We start from the raw sequence: 23,051 nt of genomic DNA, 5'->3' as shown, positions 1-23,051 counted from the left end.
AACTCTACGTGAATGCTCAATATTTAATGAGGAGCTTTTGAAATTGGAAAAGGAAGAGATCAGGAAATTGGAAGCAGTGGACAAAATTGAGGATGGAAGAATTACTGTCACAGTAACAGGCAAACTGAAAAATAAATTGGACTCACTAGAGAAGAACATCTCCAAAACAGCTGGATTAGAAAAAAATCTATATGTTTGCATGAACTGTAGAGTATTTTTAAGAAGAAATTTGGATGTTGAAAAAGGTTTAGTTAATGGAGCTATGGGAAGAGTTGTGGGTTTTATTAATTATCAGAAAAAAGATGGAATTGAATGTTTAAAAATAAAATTTGATCAGATAGAAGAAGTTAAAGATATTTGTCGTTGTACAGTTCGTTTCATGCTTGTGAAAGACTTATATGTACGTAGGAAGCAGTTTCCGTTTTCTCTAGCATATGCTGTAACTATTCACAAGTCTCAAGGATTGACTGTAGATTGTGCATTTGTGAACATTGGTTCAACTGTGTTCAAAGAAGGTATGGCATATGTTGCTTTGTCACGAGTGAAAACATTATCAGGTTTATTCATGATAGACTTTGATGATTCAAAAGTTAGTGCTGATACAAACTGTGTAAAGGAGTATAATAGATTAAGAAGAAGCTATGCTCCTCATTTAGGTCAGTATCCTGTGTTGGAGAAACGTGTAGTTTCTCGTAAAAGAAAAAATGAGAATATCTGTAATGAAGATGTAGAGAAGAGGAAAAAAAAGAGGAGTGATGTAATTGCAAGCAAAAAGAAAAAGGAAAATGAAGAACAGGTTGTAGGATGTCATTTTGAAAATAGCTCTGGTGTCAACTGCTACGCAAATGTAGTGCTGAATGTTGCATTTTATCTGGAAAGTTTGCAAGAGCAGATAATAGTAAATCAGGGAAAAAGATTCTGTTCTGAGCTGAGTCTCCTTTTTCAAAAGCTGAGTAAAGATAAAACTCAAATAGAAAGTGCTACTGAAATTAGAAAACTTTTAGATATATGTTCAGGACGAACACAGTTTTCTCAAAATGAACAGCAAGATGCACACAAATTTTTGATGTATTTTCTTCAGGTACTGGAAGAAGAAGGGGTTCCCATTGAAAATATGTTTGGTCTCTCTTATAAATGGGAACATAGTTGTGAAAACTGTTATAATATATGTGGCTCTAATGTTGATAATGAAAGGTTTATTTATTTGACATTGCCAGAGAGTAAAACAGTCACTTTTGCAAAATTAGTTAAAGATGCTAATCATAGCATGAAATGCGGTGAGTGTAAATCTGACATGTTTTCAACATTAATTTTAACGGAATACGGACAGTATGTAATTTTAATGATGCAACGATGTAGAGCTGATGGTTCAAAATTGGATACTTTAATAAAGAAGTTTACAGGACAGCAATTATCAATTTCAGGAAAAACTTTTGTAACTTTTGCAATAATTTTCCATGATGGACCTACTGTTACTTCTGGACATTACACAGTTTATCTTAAATGTGAAAAAGGCTGGACACTGTGTAATGATTCCCAATTGATTTTCAAACAACGTTTGCCTTTTGATTTAGCAAATTCCTATCTAATCTTCCTGAAACCTAAATTTTAGAGAGATTTGGCAAGATCTGGACAAAATAATTTTACCATTTTACTGGATTACCATTGGAATTTTGTAAAAAAAAGATTTTTTAAATTATCATTTGGCCTAATGGAAAGATAACCAATTGTAATGTGGACTTTTTTAATTTTTAATGAAACTTTCAAAAACCAATAATTTAGAGATAATCGGTAACATCTGTACAATTTAAATTTTGGAATGTTATTGGAGTGCCATTGGAAATTTTTTCAAAAATGATTTTAAAAATTAATATTTGGCCATGCGGAAAAGTAACCAATTCTATTGTGGACTTAATAAATTATTCAAAAAATTTTCGTGAACCAAAATGTTACAGAGAATCGGTGAGATCTGGGCAAATTAAACTTTAGAATTTTATTGGATTACCGTTGGAAATTTATTCCCCAAAAAATTTTAAAATTACTATTTGGCCTAAAGGAAATGGAATCAGATGTATTGTGAAGTTATTTGAGATATAATATTGTGATTATACTTCTGAAACAAACATATCAGACGGTATTTTAAAGAAATAAGTATTGGTATTAGATGATATTTTTTTAGAATATTATGCATTTCTATAATGTTAAGTTTAAGTAAAAAGAGATTCTGGGCTTTTTTAATACAATCTTTGAGATTGTTATTTTTTTTTGCCCGCTGTAAAATGATGAATGCAATTGCTTTCACAATTTATAGTGAAATGCAATATATTCTGAAAACAGCAAAAATAAGGCAAAAATATTTTTTGAAAAATATATAAATATGTGTACTGTATTATAAAATGTTTTAAAAATATTAATACTTTTTTCTTTTTTTTCAGATTGATATAGAAAAATTTCGAAAACTAGAACCATTTTTCAAGCAATTTTTTTTTAAAACAAATGAATAAATATTTTTTTGAGTGGGTATGGTAAGTCAATAATAATAATTGTAGTCTCTCAAGGACCTTGTAATGTGATAATTGATTTTTAGTGTTTTTAAAAAAAAAATTAAAAAAAATTACGCGTACCGTACGCGTACGGTAAAAAAAAAAAAAAAAAAGTTTTTAAAAAACATATGTAAAAAAAAGATGAAAGATAAGGTTGGCTCTTAAAAGAGCCGTTGTGTTCATGCAGGGACAGAGGAAAGAAAGACTGGGAAAATTAGTCAAAGCGACAAGTGTGCTGATCTATTTTGTTGTTCACTAGGGAAACACTGGTCTCCCTATGACAAATTAGATCATGACAAGAGGCGCATCGAATATCAACCCTCGCAAACCGAGGGTTAATTTCCAGAGGGCCAGCAAAAGGAGATGCTCCCCCCACAAATGAAGGGCTCACCTGACCTGCAGAAGAAGGAGTCAGCCCTGCAGATGATGGTCCAGGCTGAGCTGCTGTGGATGTGCTTGGTTGACTTTCTGAAGAGTTACCTCCAAAAAGTCGAGCATGTGTCCTTCTGTGTACATCCTTGAGGTGTCTCTTCATGGTATGATTCTCAAAGGAATACTTCTTGTCAGGATTACCTCTTGAAAGTACACGCTTACACAGCTTACAAGTAACTAAAGGTGCATTTACCTTTTGCTGGCCTTCAGGAAAAGTAAAATAATCCCATACATAAGAGGGCTTTTGTTTCCTCGCTCTCTGCCTCAAGGTAGTGCTGCTAGTGCTAGCCTCACTCTCAGAAGAGCTCTGCTGTTCTGCCATCGTATCACAAAGACAACCCAGCTCCTTCTCCTAAGGGATCACAAGCAGAAATGAGAGGAATGGGTGTGGTGTAGGAGAGTTCTAGAACTGAAAGTAGTTTCAACCAATCAAAAGTTGTGTTTCATGATCACATGACCTACCGTACGCTTACGGTACGCTTACGGTACGCTTACGGCAAAAGTGCGCATGCGCGTAAAAAAGACACGCGCTTGCGCGCATGCGCATAACAGTCACTACCCGACACTTCCGCGTAACGTGCGCGTGTAGCGTACGCGCGCACGCGTCCCACGCGGAGTACGCGCGGCTACGCAAATTGCGTAACTATACGCAAGCAGCGTAGAAAAAATACGGGCGTTGCGTAAACCGTACGCTTACCGTAAGCTTACGGTACGCGTACTAAAAAAAAAAAAAAAATAAAAGGAAAAAATGTATTGCTAATAAATTTTACCTGTTTATTTTGTAAAATATATTTAAAAAAAACATATTAAAGAATTTTAAAAATTTAACCATAGTCTTTATAAAAGGTAAGAAAATTAAAAAAAATATATGTTTAAAAAAAATAGAAGAAAAAAAAAAATTAGCATTTAAAAAACCTTGCAAATTCACTGAAAAAACCATGGGTTTCACACACGTTATAGTTAGGAATTAGCATTTAAAAAACCTTAGAAATTCAGTGAAAAAACCATAGGTTTCACACATGTTATAGTTAGGAATTAGCATTTAAAAAACCTTAGAAATTCAGTGAAAAAACCATAGGTTTCACACATGTTATAGTTAGCTGGACATTTTACTCGTAAAAAACCAATGAAATTCCCCCGTTATAGTTAGTTCAGCTAACTATAACTCACGCGCCCGCAATGCACTGCTGATGACGTCACATATTACATCACTCATGACATGGTCAGTGACATCACTCATGACATCACTGATGACATCTCAAATGACATCACTGATGACATCACTGATGACATCATCCTTGTGAAAGAGTGGCAGACCTCCTCTTCCCCTAATATAACCTTTGATACACACATTCAAAAATAGAGACTACAATTTTCAAAACAATGGACATACCAATAACAGTTACAACAACCTCTTCAGTAATTCTAAGATCCACATACACATCCACTCATTCACCAACAGCCCTCTACAGTCACTCATACATGTACTCACTTATCATATGTACTCATACACCTATACATCCTGTTACACAATGCCACTCATCCATAGAGCTACTCACACACATAGTCACTCATGCTAATAAAGAATCAAACATACATTTACTTGCATATACAGTTATACACACACCACCACACTTACTTCTACGGAAACTTACACATACTTAGTCTTTTAAACAATCACTTATAGAAATACATACTTATTCATACAGGAACTCTTTCAATCTCTCACTCTCACATATACTCACTTATATACACCAATAGTCACATATACTAGTTTAAAACATATGTAGTTACTCATAAAGACATTATTGATACAGTCATTCACTCACTAACACACCCATACACACACTCATCCACCCATGCAGTCCTGCACACATGCTCTGTTCAACACATACAAACAGTGAGTCACTCATTCATGCACCTATGCACTACGTCATACCCCCCACCGAACCATGCAGACACTCAGACTAATACTCAAAAAACCAACTAATAACCTATATAGACACCCATGTAGCTACTCACCAACTCATGCAGCCACTTATACACAAAGTGAGAGACTGATACAGATATTTACATATTTAAACATTACTCACTAAGCCATGTATTCACTATGATACACTTAATCAGTCAGTTACACAATAAATTTTTCAAAAAGAAATCATCCATTTAGACAGTAATATACCCATTTATTCTTCCATCGACCTTGAGATATACATATATAAAACATATTTAATTTTCAGAAAAACACACATTCACTGGATGATGTCATCAGTGATGTCATCAGTGATGTCATTTGAGATGTCATCAGTGATGTCATGAGTGATGTCACTGACCATGTCATGAGTGATGTAATATGTGACGTCATCAGCAGTGCATTGCGGGCGCGCGAGTTATAGTTAGCTGAACTAACTATAACGGGGGAATTTCATTGGTTTTTTACGAGTAAAATGTCCAGCTAACTATAACATGTGTGAAACCTATGGTTTTTTCACTGAATTTCTAAGGTTTTTTAAATGCTAATTCCTAACTATAACGTGTGTGAAACCTATGGTTTTTTCACTGAATTTCTAAGGTTTTTTAAATGCTAATTCCTAACTATAACGTGTGTGAAACCCAGGGTTTTTTCAGTGAATATATATATATATATATATAATTCAAACACTGTGCCTCTTCTGCCCCACTCATCCCATGGTATATGGAGCAAGTCCCGGCAAAGCTTACCGGGCACAGGTGTTTTTTTAGATCCACAGAGTAATCATACTCCCTCAGGAGATTTATTCAGGCTTTGATTTTATTCCAGTAATGCGTTTCGGGGAACACCGTCCTCTTGCTCACACCGGGGCATATTGTGTGCCATGCTCTATTAACAAATGAAATGCAGTAAGTCTACAAGCACGATGTGTGCTTTCACAATCACCTGACAGCACATGTCATGCTTGTAGACTTCAGAGACGTTTTAAGGCATGGCCAAAGTGGGCTTTGGTCCAGGGCCACAGCCTTTCAGGGGAGCCCCCTGATAGTCTTGCCGTGATGACCTTAAATAATTACTAAACAGATTGTGACCAAACATATGAGAAATTACAGTGTCTCAGATGTTATTCACAGTAATATTAGTGAACTGCTGATGTGTTACAGTCTGTTATCTGACAACAGTTAGTGCTGACATTTTATGCTATGATGAGATAAGATAGATATTTTCATACCCTTTCCTGTAATTTGCCACCACTTAATATTAAAATGTTATGTTGAGATGAAGGAGCTGTTTTTTGGCCTAATTTGGCACCATCTAGTGCTGACATCTACTGTGAGATGTAATAGCCGTTTTTAGGTCTTTTCTTGTTATTTGACACCACTGAGGGCTGACATCAAGATGAAAGGAGATGAGATAGCCGTTTTGAGATCTGGTAATTTCACATGACCTAGTGCGGTAATCTTAAGGTAGCAGCCTTACCTCGTGCTATGATTGCTCCTACCTACATGAGTTTGACATATTTGATAGGCTTACCTAAAAGTAGCCATCATCGAACTAAAATTGCCTTATTTCTACATTCACCACACTTTTCACAACAGTCTAATGTGTTATATCCCTGAACGAACTACACCTCCGACTCCTGTGGATGGACATGCCTGAACCCAGCATAAAGGAATTCCATGACGACTAGCCTATTCCAGAGCTACAGCCTCACAACCACTCTGTGGTCCCTAAAACCTATGACTAGGTAGGTACTGAGAAATCCATGATTTGCACAAGCCAGTGAGTGGAGAGTAATGGAGTGTGATAGATGTGTCAGACAATTCCAATACACCCATTGTTCTTTGGCAATGGTGTGGTCTGCATAGATTCAGTGGCTTCTTCCATTTTGATAGTAATCTGCTGTAGATGATCAGAGTTGTCTGATCGGTTCATGAATGGAGATTTCGTGTTGCTGGTAGAGGGTAGTATGGAAGTTACTGGTAGAAAGTTAAGGTGGCTCTGAATATCATTTTTGTTGTTGTTTAGGTTACTTTATTAAGATTGTGTAAGTATAGCAATAAGGCCAAATAGACAAGCATTCAATTCAAGCGAAATGAACAAATAGAATAAGATCAGTCAATAACTCTATTAACAATAAATGAGAATTATCTAAATATAAAATCAGCAAGGGATAACTTTGCATAAACTGATCCATTAAAAGCATATAGTGTGAATTGAAAAAATAGACATTTACCTAAGTGAATGCATTTTAATTTTTATAGGAAGAAGAAGAAAGAAAAAGGGAGAAGGAGAAAAGGAAAGGGGTAAGGGAAGGAAAGAAGGAAAAGCATATGATAAGCAACAGCAACATTTCCAAAAAAAGCAACACGATTGACTTGTTAAAGTTTGTCTGTATAAGAAAGACGTAAGTGGTAACCAAAGTAGATCCTTTTGAATTAATAAAGGAATAGGTAGTGTATGCACGGTCCAATCTATGATAATGACATAATAAATTCCACCAACCAATGAAAGAAATTTTTGTAGAATCTTTCCAATTCGTGGTGATAATCTGTAGGGGTGTGCAGACAAAAAATCGAGTTTTAAATGTCGACTTACAGAAATATTGAGTTCTAAATATCTGGAGTGAGAAATATTGACAGCAAGAACATCATGGCCAAGAATATTCATTTAAGGTAAGAAATATCGATTTTAAAAATATAGAAGTGATTAAGATCGTTTGCAAAAAATAGTTGTTTAAAATATCGATTGTTTAATTAGAGTTATGTATTTTGGTATATATTTTAAATGCATGTGATGTATTATTTTTGTATAAGAATTGTTTATATTTTTTCATATATGTGTTACATTTTTAGTAGTTATTAATTTTATTTTAATAGAATTTTGCGTTTTTCAGGTCTCACCTAGCATTGCTGCACACATGCCCAGCTCGCTCGGCGAGATTTATTGCAGATGAGTACTTTCTGAAAAGGGCTTGAAGCCCCGCTCCTTATTCCCATTGGCTTGCGTCACCGTTTATGTTAAACGATGCGCTGCCATTGGACATAAGGTTTCCAGGGTGCCTCCTTTTCGCTTTTTTGGCCAGCCCACCCAGACTGGCTCGCCTGCTTTGCGGCTGTCATGAAGACTTTTCTTATCTCCTTGTTTATTTTAACATGCAGATAAGAAGTCTTCACAACAGCCGTGAAGCACACGAGCCAATGCTCCAGGCTTCCTGCAACCACGCTGCCTTCACGCCTGGAGCATGAAGGCAGTGTGGTTGCAGTCGGATCTGTGATTGGTTGGTGGCAGGCAGGCACAGAGCTCAGTTCACCAGTAGCAGTGAGGGGTAACATGTCTTACCGGCCAGGGCGCTATCGCAGCAAACTCAGTGAAATGAAGAGGAAATACACGGTTGTAGGAAACACGGCATAGAAGAAGCACAGTAGTAAATGGAAGGGCATGGCTCTCTTTCTTTCCCAATTTCTTTTTGTGTGGACGGGTGCCTTTTTTCTTGAACGTATGCCTTGGTGAGGAAAATGATAATAAAATGTACTCACTGTCGTGCCGCTGGGGTACAAGTAGAAAATACCTCCGGTCCAATGTCACTAGGCAGAGCAGAGTCGCATCCCATCTTCTGTCGCCAGTGAAATGAAAAGGAAATACACGGTTGTAGGTTTCTGCTGCAGTTTATCCGGGAGTGAAGAGAGCCGTCCCTGATACAGCCAAGGCAGAGGTAGCAACTGCCACAGCCAGCACAATCAGAACATAGGATTAGCTAACACTCTGGATGACATCATGTAATTCCGACAGGCCTCTGACTGTATCACATCACCACACTCCGGCTCTGGGTGGGGCTGATAGGGATGTTTAGAGTCCTAGGATGAGCGGGCACAATACTCATGAGCCACCCTCTAAAGACACCGCATTTCACCCGTGCCATCAGATCGGAGCACAAGCGCCCTGCTCCCATGTTCACTATTGGAAGTGTTCAGAGCTGTAAGGGCCTCAGTCATAAAACCGTCTCTTCTGGAGTCCCAACTCGGAAGCACATTACTTGCGTCTCATAAATAAGCAGCTGGGAGCATGGGGCGCACAAGTTACAGAAAGTCAAACTATTCGCACACGCATGTGAAAAGGGAGAAGTTGTGTATACAGAATGCAGCCTCGGTCGACCAGGGCAGTGCAGTTTTCAGGTTCGGGTCTTTAATTTGTAATGATTCAGGCAGGTACGGGCAGAGCTGGAACAACAAACAAGGTATTGTGACTCGTGACCTCCTGCCAGGAGCACGGTGTCCGGTTCTGGGGGTTTCACCAGTGCCGTGTCCTGTAGGAGGCCCTCCCTGACCCCCTCGAAGCCTCATTTTATTCTGCACCGGTTTCCATCTGTAGGGCCCCGCCCCGCTGCCTGCGGTGTTATGGCAGCTCTGCCAAGTAGGTGAGAGGTGAAGGGCAGGTGTGACGCTGCTCTCTCCCCAGGCAGGGAGGGCACTGGTGACCGGGGGGAGCGGTGGTGAGCCGGCTGAGGGAGCCTGTGTCTGTGAGGGGAGGGAGCTGTGCTCACCGCACTGAGGGGAGCTATGGGGCTGTGCTCACCGCACTAAGAGGAGCTTTGGGGCTGTGCTCGTCACAGGGAGGGGAGTGCTGGTGAGCCGGCTGAGGGAGCCTGTGTCTGTGCGGGGAGGGGGCGCTGTGCTCAGCGCACTGAGGGGAGCCCCCCTCGTATAGCTCTTGCCATGGTCTGTTTGTCTGCCGTGTGTAAAGGGGAGAGGTGGGGCCAGATCTCCCGTGTAGATCTCCCGTGTACTTTATTGACAAATCCTGTCTGTTATCCATGGGTAAAAGATAGCAACAGAGATCCCGCAAGATTTTCTGCACCCCCTTGTCATGCCCTTTCTGTACTCCACGGGTAAAAGAGAGGAGAGGCCTCACAGGATCTCCTGCACCCCCTTGCCATGCATAGAGCAGGTTACATCTTTCCTTGACACCTCCCTTCCACTCCATCTCGTGCTAATGGACTCCCCCCCCCGCCACCGTGGCATATCCCACAGATCCCCTCTACATCATGCCCTGTCTCAGCTGCCAGGACTGCCACATACCTCCTGTACCACCCTGCACTCTCTAAGCTCTATAAGAGAGGGCAGGCTGATTCTCCCCTACATACCTCTTTTACCATTCTGCCCTGTGTGGCCCCCATGCTAAAAAGAGTGCAGACTACTTCACTCTTAGAGACCTCCTGCCCTGTCTGGGCCCCATGGCAAAAGAGTGTAGACTGCTGCTGTGCTAGAGACCTCCTCTAACATCCGGCCATATCTATTATGTTACGCTAAGACTATTTGTATAGCACTTTATCATGCACCCTTGGGTGTAGCAGAGAGGCGCTCTGTGACAAGGCTCATCCGTGTGGGTTCTCACAAGACACAGACGTAGGCACTTACTACCTCCGGCTGGTTCCTTCTTCGGCAGAAGCAGGAACCGGGGGCTGGGCCGGGCTTCTCTGCAGGCTGCAGCACCTCTCCTTCTGTGAGGCTCAGTGGAGCAGAGAGGTGCTTTGTGAGTGCCCAACCCCCGCCCCGGAGCTGTGAGCACTGACTGCCAAGGAGCCCTTGCACCCTAAGAAATAGACCTGCGCATCGGGGCACTGAGGAGCCCCTGCACCCAAAGAGTTACATCTGTGCATCAGGCGCAAAGAAATCCCTGTAACAGAGAGACAGGCACATCGTCGCCAAGGAGAACAGGTAAGGCTCGTCTGGGTAAGGATTTGAACTTATTTTAAGTCCTAAGAACGGTTACTTTACTGTGTCTTAAAGTACAACACCTTTAGCAGGAAGGCAGCTATGTGCCTTACAGTGAGGTCATGTTTTGTGGCGCTTTATAAAGGCACCATTGGCGCTGTATGTGATGGAATGGCGGGGTGGGGTAAGTTTGAAAGGAGGTGCATTGGAAAAGCAGCGTGTTGTCTCAGAGTTGCAGGTGCACTGAGGGAGCTGTATGTGATGAAATGACAGGGGTGGTGAAGTTAGGAAGGAGGTGCCTCGAAAGAGCAGCATGTTATCTCAAAGCTGCACTTTGAGATAACACGCTGGGGGAGCTCTTTGTGATGGAATGGCGGGGTGGGGTAAGTTTGGAAGGTGGTGCATTGGAGGAGCAGCGTATGGGGTCCGATTTGTAGGTAGACTGGGGGAGCTGTATGTGATCTGGGTGGAATGGAGGGGGTAGTGTAAGTTAGGCGTGAGGTGCTTTGGAAGAGCAGTGTTTGGGTTTAGAGATGCAGGTACACTGGGGGAGCTGTATGTGATCTAGGTGGAATGTAGAGGGTGGTGTAAGTTAGGAAGGAGGTGCATTTGGGGAGCAGCGTGTGGTCTCATAGCTGCAGGTACACTAGGGGAGCTGTATGTGATCGAATGGCAGGGGTGGGGTAAGTTAGGAGTGAGGTGCCTCGAAAGAGCAGTGTGTGGGGTCAGAGCCGCAGGTACACTGGGGCACTGTATGTGATGGAATGGCAGGTGTGGTGTAAGTTAGGAAGGAGGTGCATTGGAGGAGCAGCATGTGGGGTCAGAGCTGCAGGTACACTAGGGGAGCTGTATGTTATGGAATGGCGGGCTGGTGTAAGTTAGGAAGGAGGTGCATTGGAGGAGCAGAGTGTGGTCTCAGAGCTGCAGGCAGACTGGGGGAGCTGTATGTGATCTGGGTGGAATGGAGGGGGTGGTTTAAGTTAGGAAGGAGGTGCATTTGGAGAGCAACGTGTGGTCTCAGAGCTACAGGTACACTAGGGAAGCTGTATGTGATGGAATGGCAGGGGTGGGTTATGTTAGGCGTGAGGTGCCTCGAAAGAGCAGTGTCTGGGGTCAGAGCCCCAGGTACACTGGGGCTCTGAATGTGATGGAATGGCAGGTGTGGTGTAAGTTAGGAAGGAGGTGCATTGGAGGAGCAGTGTGAGTCTCAGAGCTTCAGGTAGACTGGGGTAGCTGTATGTGATCTGGGTGGAATGGAGGGGGTGGTGTAAGTTAGGAGTGGGGTGTATTGGAAGAGGAGCGTGTGGGTTCAGAGCTGCAGGTACACTTGGAGAGCTGTATGTGAGGGAACGGCAGGGGTGTACGTTTGGAAGGAGCTGCATTAGAAGAGCAGTGTGTGGTCTCAGTGCTGGAATCAAATGGGGGGGCTGCAATCCAGGATTGAGATGCACTGGGGGAGCTGCGTGTGGGTCTTTGTGGCATGGCAGGGGTGGCGCAGATTAGGATTGAGTCACACTGGTAGAGCTGTGAATTATCCTCAGAAGTAAAATAGCATGGCTCAGCATTGAGGGACACTCACAGAGCAGACAGTGAGTCTTCAGCACTCGGATAGTACGGTGTTCTTGTTTCAATAATGGAATGGTAGGAGTGTTGCAAGAGTGGACTGAGATGCTCGTTCCAGTACAAGAATACTAGGGTAAAATCGAGGCGCACTGGCGGAGCTCTACGTGTCTCTCTCCTGCAGTGGTATTGAGCTACTGGCATTGTAAATGACAAACCTTTTATCTATGTGTTGGTTTTGAAAACAGATAAATAAAAGGTACTGCCATTTACAATGCCAAGAGCTTATAATTTCGCAAATGCTTGTTTAGTTCAGTAGCAGGTCGTGGGTTTATAGGGGAATAGGGTGGGAAGTAATTTATTTTTATTAAATTAATGATTATTTTTTGTTTATTAATATTTATTTAATTGAGATTTTATAGTGTTAATTGTGTACAGTCATTTATTTTTGATTAATTAATAATTAGTTATTAATTGATATTATTTAATTTATTTAAAAATTATTATGGGAATTGTGTAATTAAGTTTAGGTGCGGTTGTGGAGTTTATAGGGGTAAAAGGTGGTAAGTAATTTATTTTTGATGAATTAATAAATAGTTACTTGATATTAATTAATTTATTTAAAATTAATTATGGTAATTGTGTAATTAATTTTAGGTGTGGGTTGTGTGGTTTAGAGGGGTAAAGGGTGGGAAGTAATTTATGTTTAATTAATGAATAATTAGATGGTAATTAATATTAATTAATTGCAAATTAAATATGGAAATTGTGTAATTACGTTTAGGTGTCTGTTGTGGGATTTATAGTGGTAAATGTTGGGAAGTAATTGGTGTTTAATTAATTAATACATAGTTGTTAATTAATATTAATTAATTAATTGATATTTATTTAGGGTAATTGTTTTTTTGTGTGGTTTTTACTTTTAAAGGGGTAAAGGGTGGGTATTAAATAAATGTAACTTACTTTTGAATTAGTTTAGTAGGAATAGTTTTCAATTTGAAAATAAGTTTTAATTGTGCAATTAATTTTTTACAGTTTAGTTTTAGCTGTGTGTTGTGGGGATTATAGGGTTAAAGTGCGGGAAGATAATTAATTTTTATTAGTTTTATTTTTTGAATACTATTTCTTTAATTGGTAATTAATGATGTTAATTATGGAAGTACATTTTCTAAATGTAGATGAGGATTGTTATTTGTGTGGTGTTATAGGGTAGGAAATAAAATAAATAAAAGTGTGTAATAATTAATGTTTTTGTTTGTAAATATGTTCTAGTTAAAAATATTTATTTGAAGTTTATTTTTTATTTTATAAAATATTTGTAGGTATTTCTCATATGTAATTAACATTTTGGTGCCGATTCCGATCCGGTAAAACCCAGGTACAAATGGTCGTACGGAGCGTTTTCTCCGTCCGACTCATACACGGGAAAAACACCTTACACACGCCCCCCAGAGCGTGGGTACGGGCCGTACCACCATTGTAGTGGTGATGTAGGGGTACGCGTGTACGGACTGTTCCCACGCCCCCAGAGCATGGGTACGGGCCGTACCACGCGTACCCCTACAGCCCCATTACATGATGGATACAAGGCGTACACACGCCACGGATGCAGGTGTACGGCTTGGTGCAGCACATCAGCCTTAAATTGGGTGTGGTGTATGGCCAGGACAGCAGTGTACCACAGCAAGGGCGGGTGGGTGCAGAGGAATACCAGCAGTGCCCAGACATATGAGGGGTGGGTGCCTATCACTCCCAGCAGTGCCCAGACATATGAGGGGTGGGTGCCTATCACTCCCAGCAGTGCCCAGACATATGAGGGGTGGGTGCAGAGGACTCCCAGCAGTGCCCAGACATATGAGGGGTGGGATCCTATGACTCCCAGCAGTGCCCAGACATATGAGGGGTGGGTGCAGAGGACTCCCAGCAGTGGACAGAGCCATGGGGGTGGGTGCAGAGGAATACCACCACTGGACAGAGCCATGGGGGTGGGTGCACAGGACTCCCAGCAGTGGACAGAGACATGGGTGTGGGTGCAGAGTACTCCCAGCAGTGGACACAGATATGGGGGGGTGGTGTACATCATTATCAGATGACCACAGCTCCATAGATGAATGTACGTATCCTTAACTGAGGACAATGATGATAGTGCCATAACAACACATCACTGACAGCCGTGTCCCACTCCCAGGAGGATGGATGTCTTTCCCCCACTGCATGACACACCACATGTGAGTGTGAGGACAAATAACACATGCATAACCACCCCTGGCGGATGCAGCACAATACACACACTGAGATCATGCCATAAGATTGTATAGTCATGCCACTGCCTAATAAACTAAGAAAGCCAAAGAGAACACACACTGACACGCACATCCCAGGACTGATAGGAATGTTCAGGTGCTGGGCTAGCCACCAAGATGTTGTCTGTCACGGAAGGAATCTGGTGGAGTTCCCACAGATACAAAGGCCACAATTGTGAGTCAGGTGTTCAAATACCCAGCAAGACAAGTACCATATGTGTACTAGGCTGGGATTACACACATACATTGTGCGGAAATGTGACAATGTCTCCATGAAGGCATGGCAAAACACTCTATACACAAGTACAGTGAGTACCAAGGATGGCACAGACTATGCAGCCGGACACATTGCTGAGCAGGCATGGCCAGAGTTGAAGGGATCCATCACCAACAAAGGACATGTAGACACAGGGCAACACAACAATTGTGCAACTCTCTGCAGGGGAGATGTCAGGTGACACAGAGGAAAGAACACTCCTTGGGACAATGTCTCCAAACACAAAGAGCAAACATGACAAAGAATCTTTGCAGAGACCTTGTGATGGCACGCAGATTCCAGGGTCCACCCCATGAGCAGCAGAGTACAACATGTCCCTGAAACATAACACATGCCCACAACCCCAACTCCTGTAGCATCAGCATCAACATCAATACCTGAAATGCAAGACTTTACAAACGAAAAAGAAAATGCTTTATTCAGCATGAAAATAAGAATGTGTAAACGAGACTATTCACAAAGGCCAATGGCCAGTCCATATCATCAGTCCTTGGGGGGGGACACATGGCCTTGCGTCTCCCCTAGCTTGCCTGCACATCACAAGACTGTGTTGTTGACTGGGGGGGGGCATCATGTGGGGAAGGACCAGGCACCGCAGGTACAGGAGGGGGAAGGGTAGGTGTGGTGGGTGCAGGGACGGACGACTCCACCACAGGGGGTGGGGCAGCGCCAAAGGTGGAGGCGAGCTCGGCGCTGCACACTTCTGCCAGTTCTTCAAGCGTCTCCCCTGCACCCGGAGAAACAACAGGCCCCAAGGAGGGGGGGGGTCGGAGGGATGGGTTGCAGCACTACTGGGGGAGGTGGTGGACGTGCTGGGGGACTTAACTCCCCTACCCGTGGAGTGCCTTGACCGTTTGCGTCCAGGTGAACTAGTGGGGCTGAGGCCCAGCCCAGCAAAGTGGGCCTCCTTCTCCAAATCTGGGGCAGGGGGCACAAGGGGAGTGAGATCAGAGGGACTGGGGAGTGAGTCATGTGGCCGAGGACTGTGGCTGCGTGCCTGCCTGTGTGCCCCAGACCCAGTGGGTGTGCCTGCTTCCCCCTGAGTGTGCATGTCAGGAGGTGTGCGCTTGCCCTTATGTGGTGGTGTGCTGCTACTGTCTGGTGGGGTGTTTGTGTGTGGATGTCTTGGTGTGCCTGGGACAGGCATGGTTGTGGGACTTGTGGATGGTGCAGGGGTAGGGGGGACGCAGCGCTGCAGGTGATTCGCTACTGCCGTCAGTGTCGAGTACAGGGACCTCAGCAACCTCCGTTGGTCAGACATCGCTGATGACATGCCCTCCATGTACGACACCATCTGGGTCAGCAGTCTGGTGTGGCCATGGAGGACAGTCAGGATCGATGTCTGCCCAACTTGCAACTGCCGCTGAATGTCCACAGACTCGGCAGGGAGGGCAGAAGGGGGGACAGGGGCAGGGGGTGCGGTGCCTGGCAGAAGGAGACATGTGGTCGCCTAGCACGGACAGAAGGGACCCGAGCAAGTGGGAGGGCGGTGATGGGAATGGAGGGGGCGACGAGAGATGTACTGCTGCTTTCAGCTGTGGGAGCAGCCTCCGCCCCCTCTGGGAGCTCAGCCTCGGACCCGTCTGCCTCGTAGTCAATGTTGGTACTGGGCAGGTCCTCCGCCTCACTCCCCTCACCCTCCGTGCCACTAGATTCCATCGACTCCTCAGCAGTGGTGGCACCACTGCTCGATCCCTCCTCCACGTCCGTGCCGGTGTCTCCCTCGGTGTCCTCCGATGATGCTGTGGGCAAGGTGAAGAGACAGGAAAAAATCAGTCAAACGACACATGCATACCCACCCCTGGTGGATGCAGCACAATACACACACAGAGATCATGCCACAAGACTGTATAGTCAGGTCAATGCCTACTAAACTAAGAGAGCCAAAGGGAACACACACTGTCACACACATCCCATGACTGATAGGAATGTACAGGTGCTGGGACAGCCACCAAGATGTTTTCTCTCATGGAAGGAATTGGGTGGAGTTCCCACAGATACAATGCCCGCAATTGTGAGTCAGGTGCCCAAATACCCTGCAGAACAAGTACCATATGTGTGCTAGGCTGGGATTACACACATGCACAGTGCGGAAAAGGGACAATTTCTCCATGATGGCATGGCAACATACTCAATACACAAGTACAGTGACTAGCAAGGATGGCACAGACGATGCAGCCGGAGACATTGCTGAGCAGGCATGGCCAAAGTTGAAGGGATCCGTCACCAACAAAGGAAATGTAGACACAGGTCAGCACAACAATTGTGCAACTCCCTGCAGGGAAGATGTCAGGTGCCACAGAGGAAGGAACACTCCTTGGGACAATGTCTCCAAACACAAATAGCACACACGACCAAAGATTCTTTGCAGAGATCTTGTGATGGCACGCAGATAACATGGCCCACCCCATGAGCATCAGACTACAACATTTCCCTGAAACATAACACATGCCCACAACCCCAACTCCTGGAGCATCAGCACCCACATCAATACCTGAAATGCAATAGTGTTCAAACGAAAAAGAAAATGCTTTATTCGGCATTAAAAGACAAATAAATAAAGGACACTATTTACAAAGGCCAATGGCCAGTCCAGATCAGAAGTCCTTGGGGGGGACACATGGCCACGCGTCTCCCCTAGCTTGCCTGCAAATTAGAACCCGCAGGTTCGTCGACTGGGGGGGCATCATGTGGGGAAGGACCAGGCACCGCAGGGACAGGAGGTGTAAGGGTAGGTGTGGTGGGTGCAGGGACGGACGCCTTCACCACAGGGGGTGGGGCAGCGCCAAATGTGGAAGTGAGCTCGGCGCTGCACACTTTTGCCAGGTCGTCCAGCGTATCCCCTGCACCCGAAGAAACCACAGGCTCAAAGGAGGGGGGCGGTCGGAGGGCTGGGGTGCAGCGCTACTGGGGGAGGGGGTGGACAGGGGGGGACTCAACTCCCCTACCCGTGGAGTGCCATGCCCGTTTGCGGGCTGGTGAGACAGTGGGGCTGAGGTCCAGCACAGCCAAGTAGCCCTCCTTGTCAGATTGTGTGGCAGGGGAGCCGAGGGGAGTGCCATTGGAGGGACTGGGTAGTGAGGCATGCCGACTCGGACAGTGGCTGCGTGCATGCCTGTGTGCCCCAGACCCAGTGAGTGTGCGTTCTTCCCCCTGAGTGTGCGTGCGAGGAGGTGTGCACTTGCCCTTATGTGTTGGTGTGCTGTCTGTGTCTGGTGGGGTGCGTGCTTGGGAATGTCTGGGTGTGCTTGGGACAGGCATGGGAGTGGGAAGTGTGGATGGTGCAGTGGTGGGGGGGACAAAGCGCTGCAGGAGACTCACTGCTGCCGTCAGTGAAGAGTCCATGGACCTCAGCAACATCCGTTGGTCAGAAATTGCTGATGACATGCCCTCCATGTACGACACCATCTGTGTCAGCAGTCTGGTGTGGCCATGGAGGACATTCAGCATCGATGTCTGGCCAACCTGCAACTGCCGCTGAATGTCCACAGACTCTGCAATGAGGGCAGCAGGGGGGACAGGAGCAGGGGGTGCGGTGCCTGGCACGAAGGAGACACGGTGTGGCCTAGCACGGACAGAAGGGACCTGAGCAAGTGGGAGGGCGGTGATGGGAATGGAGGGGGCGGATACGGATGAAGTGCTGCTGCCAGCTGTTGGAGCAGCCTCCGCCCCCTCAGGGAGTTCAGCCTCGGACTTGTCAGCCTCGTAGTCAGTGTTGGTACTGGGCAGGTCCTCCGCCTCACTCCCCTCGCCCTCCGTGCCACTAGATTCCACCGACTCCTCAGCAGTGGTGGCACCACTGCTCGATCCCTCCTCCACGTCCGTGCCGGTGTCTCCCTCGGTGTCCTCCGATGATGCTGTGGGCAAGGTGAAGAGATAGGAAAAAATCAGTCACCTGTATACATCTGACACATGAGTCCAAACAAAATAGGCAACACTGCATATCAGGAAAGGCATCATTAGTAACATCTAGGATACACCCCACATATGTAAGCCCTGCACTCCCCAGGTGGTTGACCCACCATGCCACTTGGATAAAAAGAAAATTAGGACACAACAGCAAATAACTTGAAATCACAAGATCATGAGAAGCTAGTGTCTGGGATCAGTTGAGCACAGCGAGACTATCAAGGCATGCCACCTCTTGTTCACTGTGAAACAAACAGTATTGTCGCAACCAAGGACGAATACCACATGCCAATGCAGAAGGTGTCCCCACACTCAGAGACCTGTGATTACTTTTGACACCCCAAAGCAATACATTGTGACTCCTGGAGAATCACAACCCTTTACATAATGGACATGTCTAGCATGTGTGAATGTGGCACTCTGTGAACACAACACACATGTGTCTGTATAGCAGAAGTCACACAAGGAGGTGCACACCAAACTACATGTACACAGTCATTGTCTGAGCTGCCAGACTCATTCAAATCAGCCACTGTTAGGCAGAAATGGCGTATCAGTAAGTACATATACATGGCACCAGGGTGGTCTGGATGACTTGACACTCGTAAGTTGGTATCAGCAACAAGCAAGGACTAACCCAAATGCTAGCACACTGTGGGAAGATGTATATGTATGAACTCCAATCAAGTTTTGTTCAAACTGTGCCTTACTTTAAAATGTGCCAGCGTGTCCCTGGAAAGTGTAAAGGTGGTGTCTTGTGCACTTCCTTGGGAGACATCTGTCATGCAGGCACATCATTGTCCTTCACAACAAAACAACAAGGTCACGCATATGAAACATTGAGACATGTTGACAGGTGTAGTAAGTGCCAATGGACCTTTTCTTTGAGTAACAACTTGAATAATGTCATTTGTCACATGGCTATCCGTCACCTGATCACACAGTTGGATACACATATGACCTACTAACTGTCATCTGGAGTGGCACACATGTCCACACCCAGGACAATGCATAAGCTAATGGGCCTGCAATTGTTTAGCAAAAAAGCCTAGCTGTACTGTGGGTTCCCCCTCATGGCAAGCCAGAATGTACCCACAGATGTCAGCACACAAAGTCACAACTGTGTAGCATCTGAACCACACACAGGTGGCAAAAATGCACAACCAGGATACATGATTGTCAAAAACTGACACTGGCAATGACGCACGAACATTAAGCACTGGCCAACATCATGGGGGCACTGCACGATGACTTTCTGTACTGCGACTCATCACACACAAGTCAGAACTGGCAATGAAACATCAGGGTTGAACATGTACGCCCCTCCGGCACACACCCACCCATACCTGAGTCAATGTGACTGATACCGATCAAGAAGTTAAACCTCTTATTCAGGGTTACAATAACTCTGCTTGAAAACTAGCTTCATTAGCACGACATCACCTTGTAGGGCTGGCAAAACATATTGGTCACAAACAAACATCAACAGATTGTTGTGAATAGCCACACAGGCACTGCCCAGTGTGAGTATGCACAAGCAAACTGGTGTATCCCTGTCCAGTGGACAAATTTATCACACATGTGAAAAATACTACCTAGGCCAGGGAACAATACCACAGAGGCAGAGCCATGATGTACCCACAGTGAATGTGCACAGTGTTGGATGACACACATGAGTAGGAGGGTAGGCTGTGTCAGGGGACTGTAGTGTGCACACTGCTCCATGGTCCTTGAATGAGCTGACTGTTACAGGAGCAACCGTCCCGGCACTAAGCATATGTCCCACTCATGCACATCATGTCTGAGGCCACAACATTGGTAATGCATGCTGCAAGTCTGTTCATTTGAACCCTCACACTCCTATGTTGAGACTCAGCATCAGTGCCAACAATTAAGCACCCCCAAAAGACCGAACAGGACAGGGCACAGGCAGACCACCCCCACACATGATGCTGAAAGCAGTGTGCACCTTGATAAACTGGCAGCCTAGATGACCATGTGCAATAGTGATGGCACACAGACCAGGTAACACATGTCAAGGAGGGGAAGGGAGGAAGAACAGCACAGGTTGACTTTGGGGAACAGGATATGCACTGCACATATATGGCCTGGCAGTGTATCCAGGCGACTGAGCAGATCCAAAAGCTGGCGACACACAACAAACACACAGGTACCTACCCCCTTCCTGCTGCTGTAACTCCCGTATCCGCCCATCCAGGTCAGGGAAGACCACCGCCAGGACACGCCGCATCTGGTGGGTCAGGCGCCGGCGCCCGCCATGCTTGCGAGGCTCCTCCTCCTTCAGCATGACCCGGGCGATCCTCCGGGTCCAGCACCGGATGTCCTGCCATCTCTTCCTCACTTGTGGCAGGCGCCGCCTGCGACCCTCCACCGATTGCATGGCCTTGACGGCATCCTACCAGATCTTCCCCTTGTGGTAGGGGGATACCTGTGTGTATGACAAAGTGGGACAACATCACTACACCTGCACCATGTCACAGAGACACACATTTGAACATCTTTGATCTGTTGAACAGGGCATAGTATGCTGGCAAGTAATAGCACCTTAGTCATAGGGACTTTTTCCACTGTGGGCGCACCAATGCACAACATGGCATAGTAAGTGCACAGGTGGCATGAGGGGTGCGAAAGAATCATCCCTGATCATGGCACACACTATGCATCCCAAGCAACACAAAGCTGATGGACAGCACCGAAATTCAGTCACATGCCCCAGGCCACTGACAAAACCTCAGCAGAGTACACAGACACACACTGGCACACATCAATCACCTGCCATTGCCAACAGCGGATGCACACCTCACTCTGCACATGTGCCACTTGCCAGGGGGGTCACAGGTGTGGGGCTAGCTCAGCAAGTCAGACACACAGCACGGCTTACTTTACACATCAGATGGATTGAGCAGTTGCCTCCTCCATGCAGCTGTGGTGCAACACTCCACATAGACACACACCCACATGACAAGAAACATTCACACACATCAATGTCCAGGGGGCGTACACATCATTTGGACACTCTCACCACTCTCACCACAGCTCCACTCAACTCTCACACACATCTGTGGGTGCAGTCACCTGTCACACCGGGGTGACCACTGAATCACCGCAGGACAATAGAACAAGAATGCCCAAGAGGATTAGGCTGGCGGAATGTGCCATGCACTATGCAGTGAATGTCACAGTAAGCACAATGCAAGTGAGGAGTGCACACATGAACTACATCAAGCCCTGCATGAGAGACATAAGCCACCCCCCCCCGGGACCCACTCCAACCAACATTGCATGTCTGTCACACCTGGCCACAATGCCAGAAGTGACAGACACAAGAAAGGTGCACAGGCAAAGGTAGTGGAGTCAGCACTCACCTGCTCCCCTGGTCGACCATACAGCATGGGGTACTGTGGGAGGATCACATCCAGCAGGGCCTGGTTCTCCTCCTGGGTGAAAGGCTGGGCCCTCTCCACAGTCCTTGACATGGTGCCAGAGGGAGACAATACAGCAGCAGTGGTATCGACTGACATGTTGTGCAGGCAAGTGCCCTCTCATGGGTTCTGGCTGCCTTATATCTGCCTTGCTGGCCTATTTCATTTACAGGAGGACAGAGTGATTGGTCAGACTCATTTGCATCCTACGTTTCCTCCAATCCCTTTAAACATACACCAGTGACAGCCTTCGCATCTTTCGATTTTGCAGCATCATGTCAAGTCAACAACCACTTTGCAACAATGTTAAATGTGGCCAACTGATTTTTCCAGACCACATGATGTTAAATTTTGAATGTGAAACTCGGTATCCATGACAACCAGCATGCATTTAGGCCCTAATACTTGTCCCTCATGTGTCCCCATTGTAATACTTAAATCCCCACACAGGTACGGCGCGTTTCACACGTACCCCTAGGGCACCATCACTACAGTGATACGGGCCATACTCACGCGTGTACGGGCCCTACACGCGTGAGTATGGCCCGTATCACTAGGACCTACGGTAACCCCAACTATAGTGATACGGGCCGTACTCACGCGTGTACGGCCCGTACACGCGTGAGTACGACCCGTATCACTAGGACCTACGGTAACCCCAACTATAGTGATACGGGCCGTACTCACGCGTGTACGGGCCGTACACGCGTGAGTACGGCCCGTATCACTAGGACCTACAGTAACCCCAACTATAGTGATACGGGCCGTACTCACGCGTGTACGGCCCGTACACGCGTGAGTACGGCCCGTATCACTAGGACCTACGGTAACCCCAACTATAGTGATACGGGCCGTACTCACGCGTGTACGGGCCGTACACGCGTGAGTACGTGCCGAT

This window comes from Triturus cristatus, chromosome 10, assembly GCF_964204655.1.
Source record: "Triturus cristatus chromosome 10, aTriCri1.1, whole genome shotgun sequence".
NCBI lineage: Eukaryota > Metazoa > Chordata > Amphibia > Caudata > Salamandridae > Triturus > Triturus cristatus.
Note: the sequence above shows the minus strand (reverse complement) of the source record.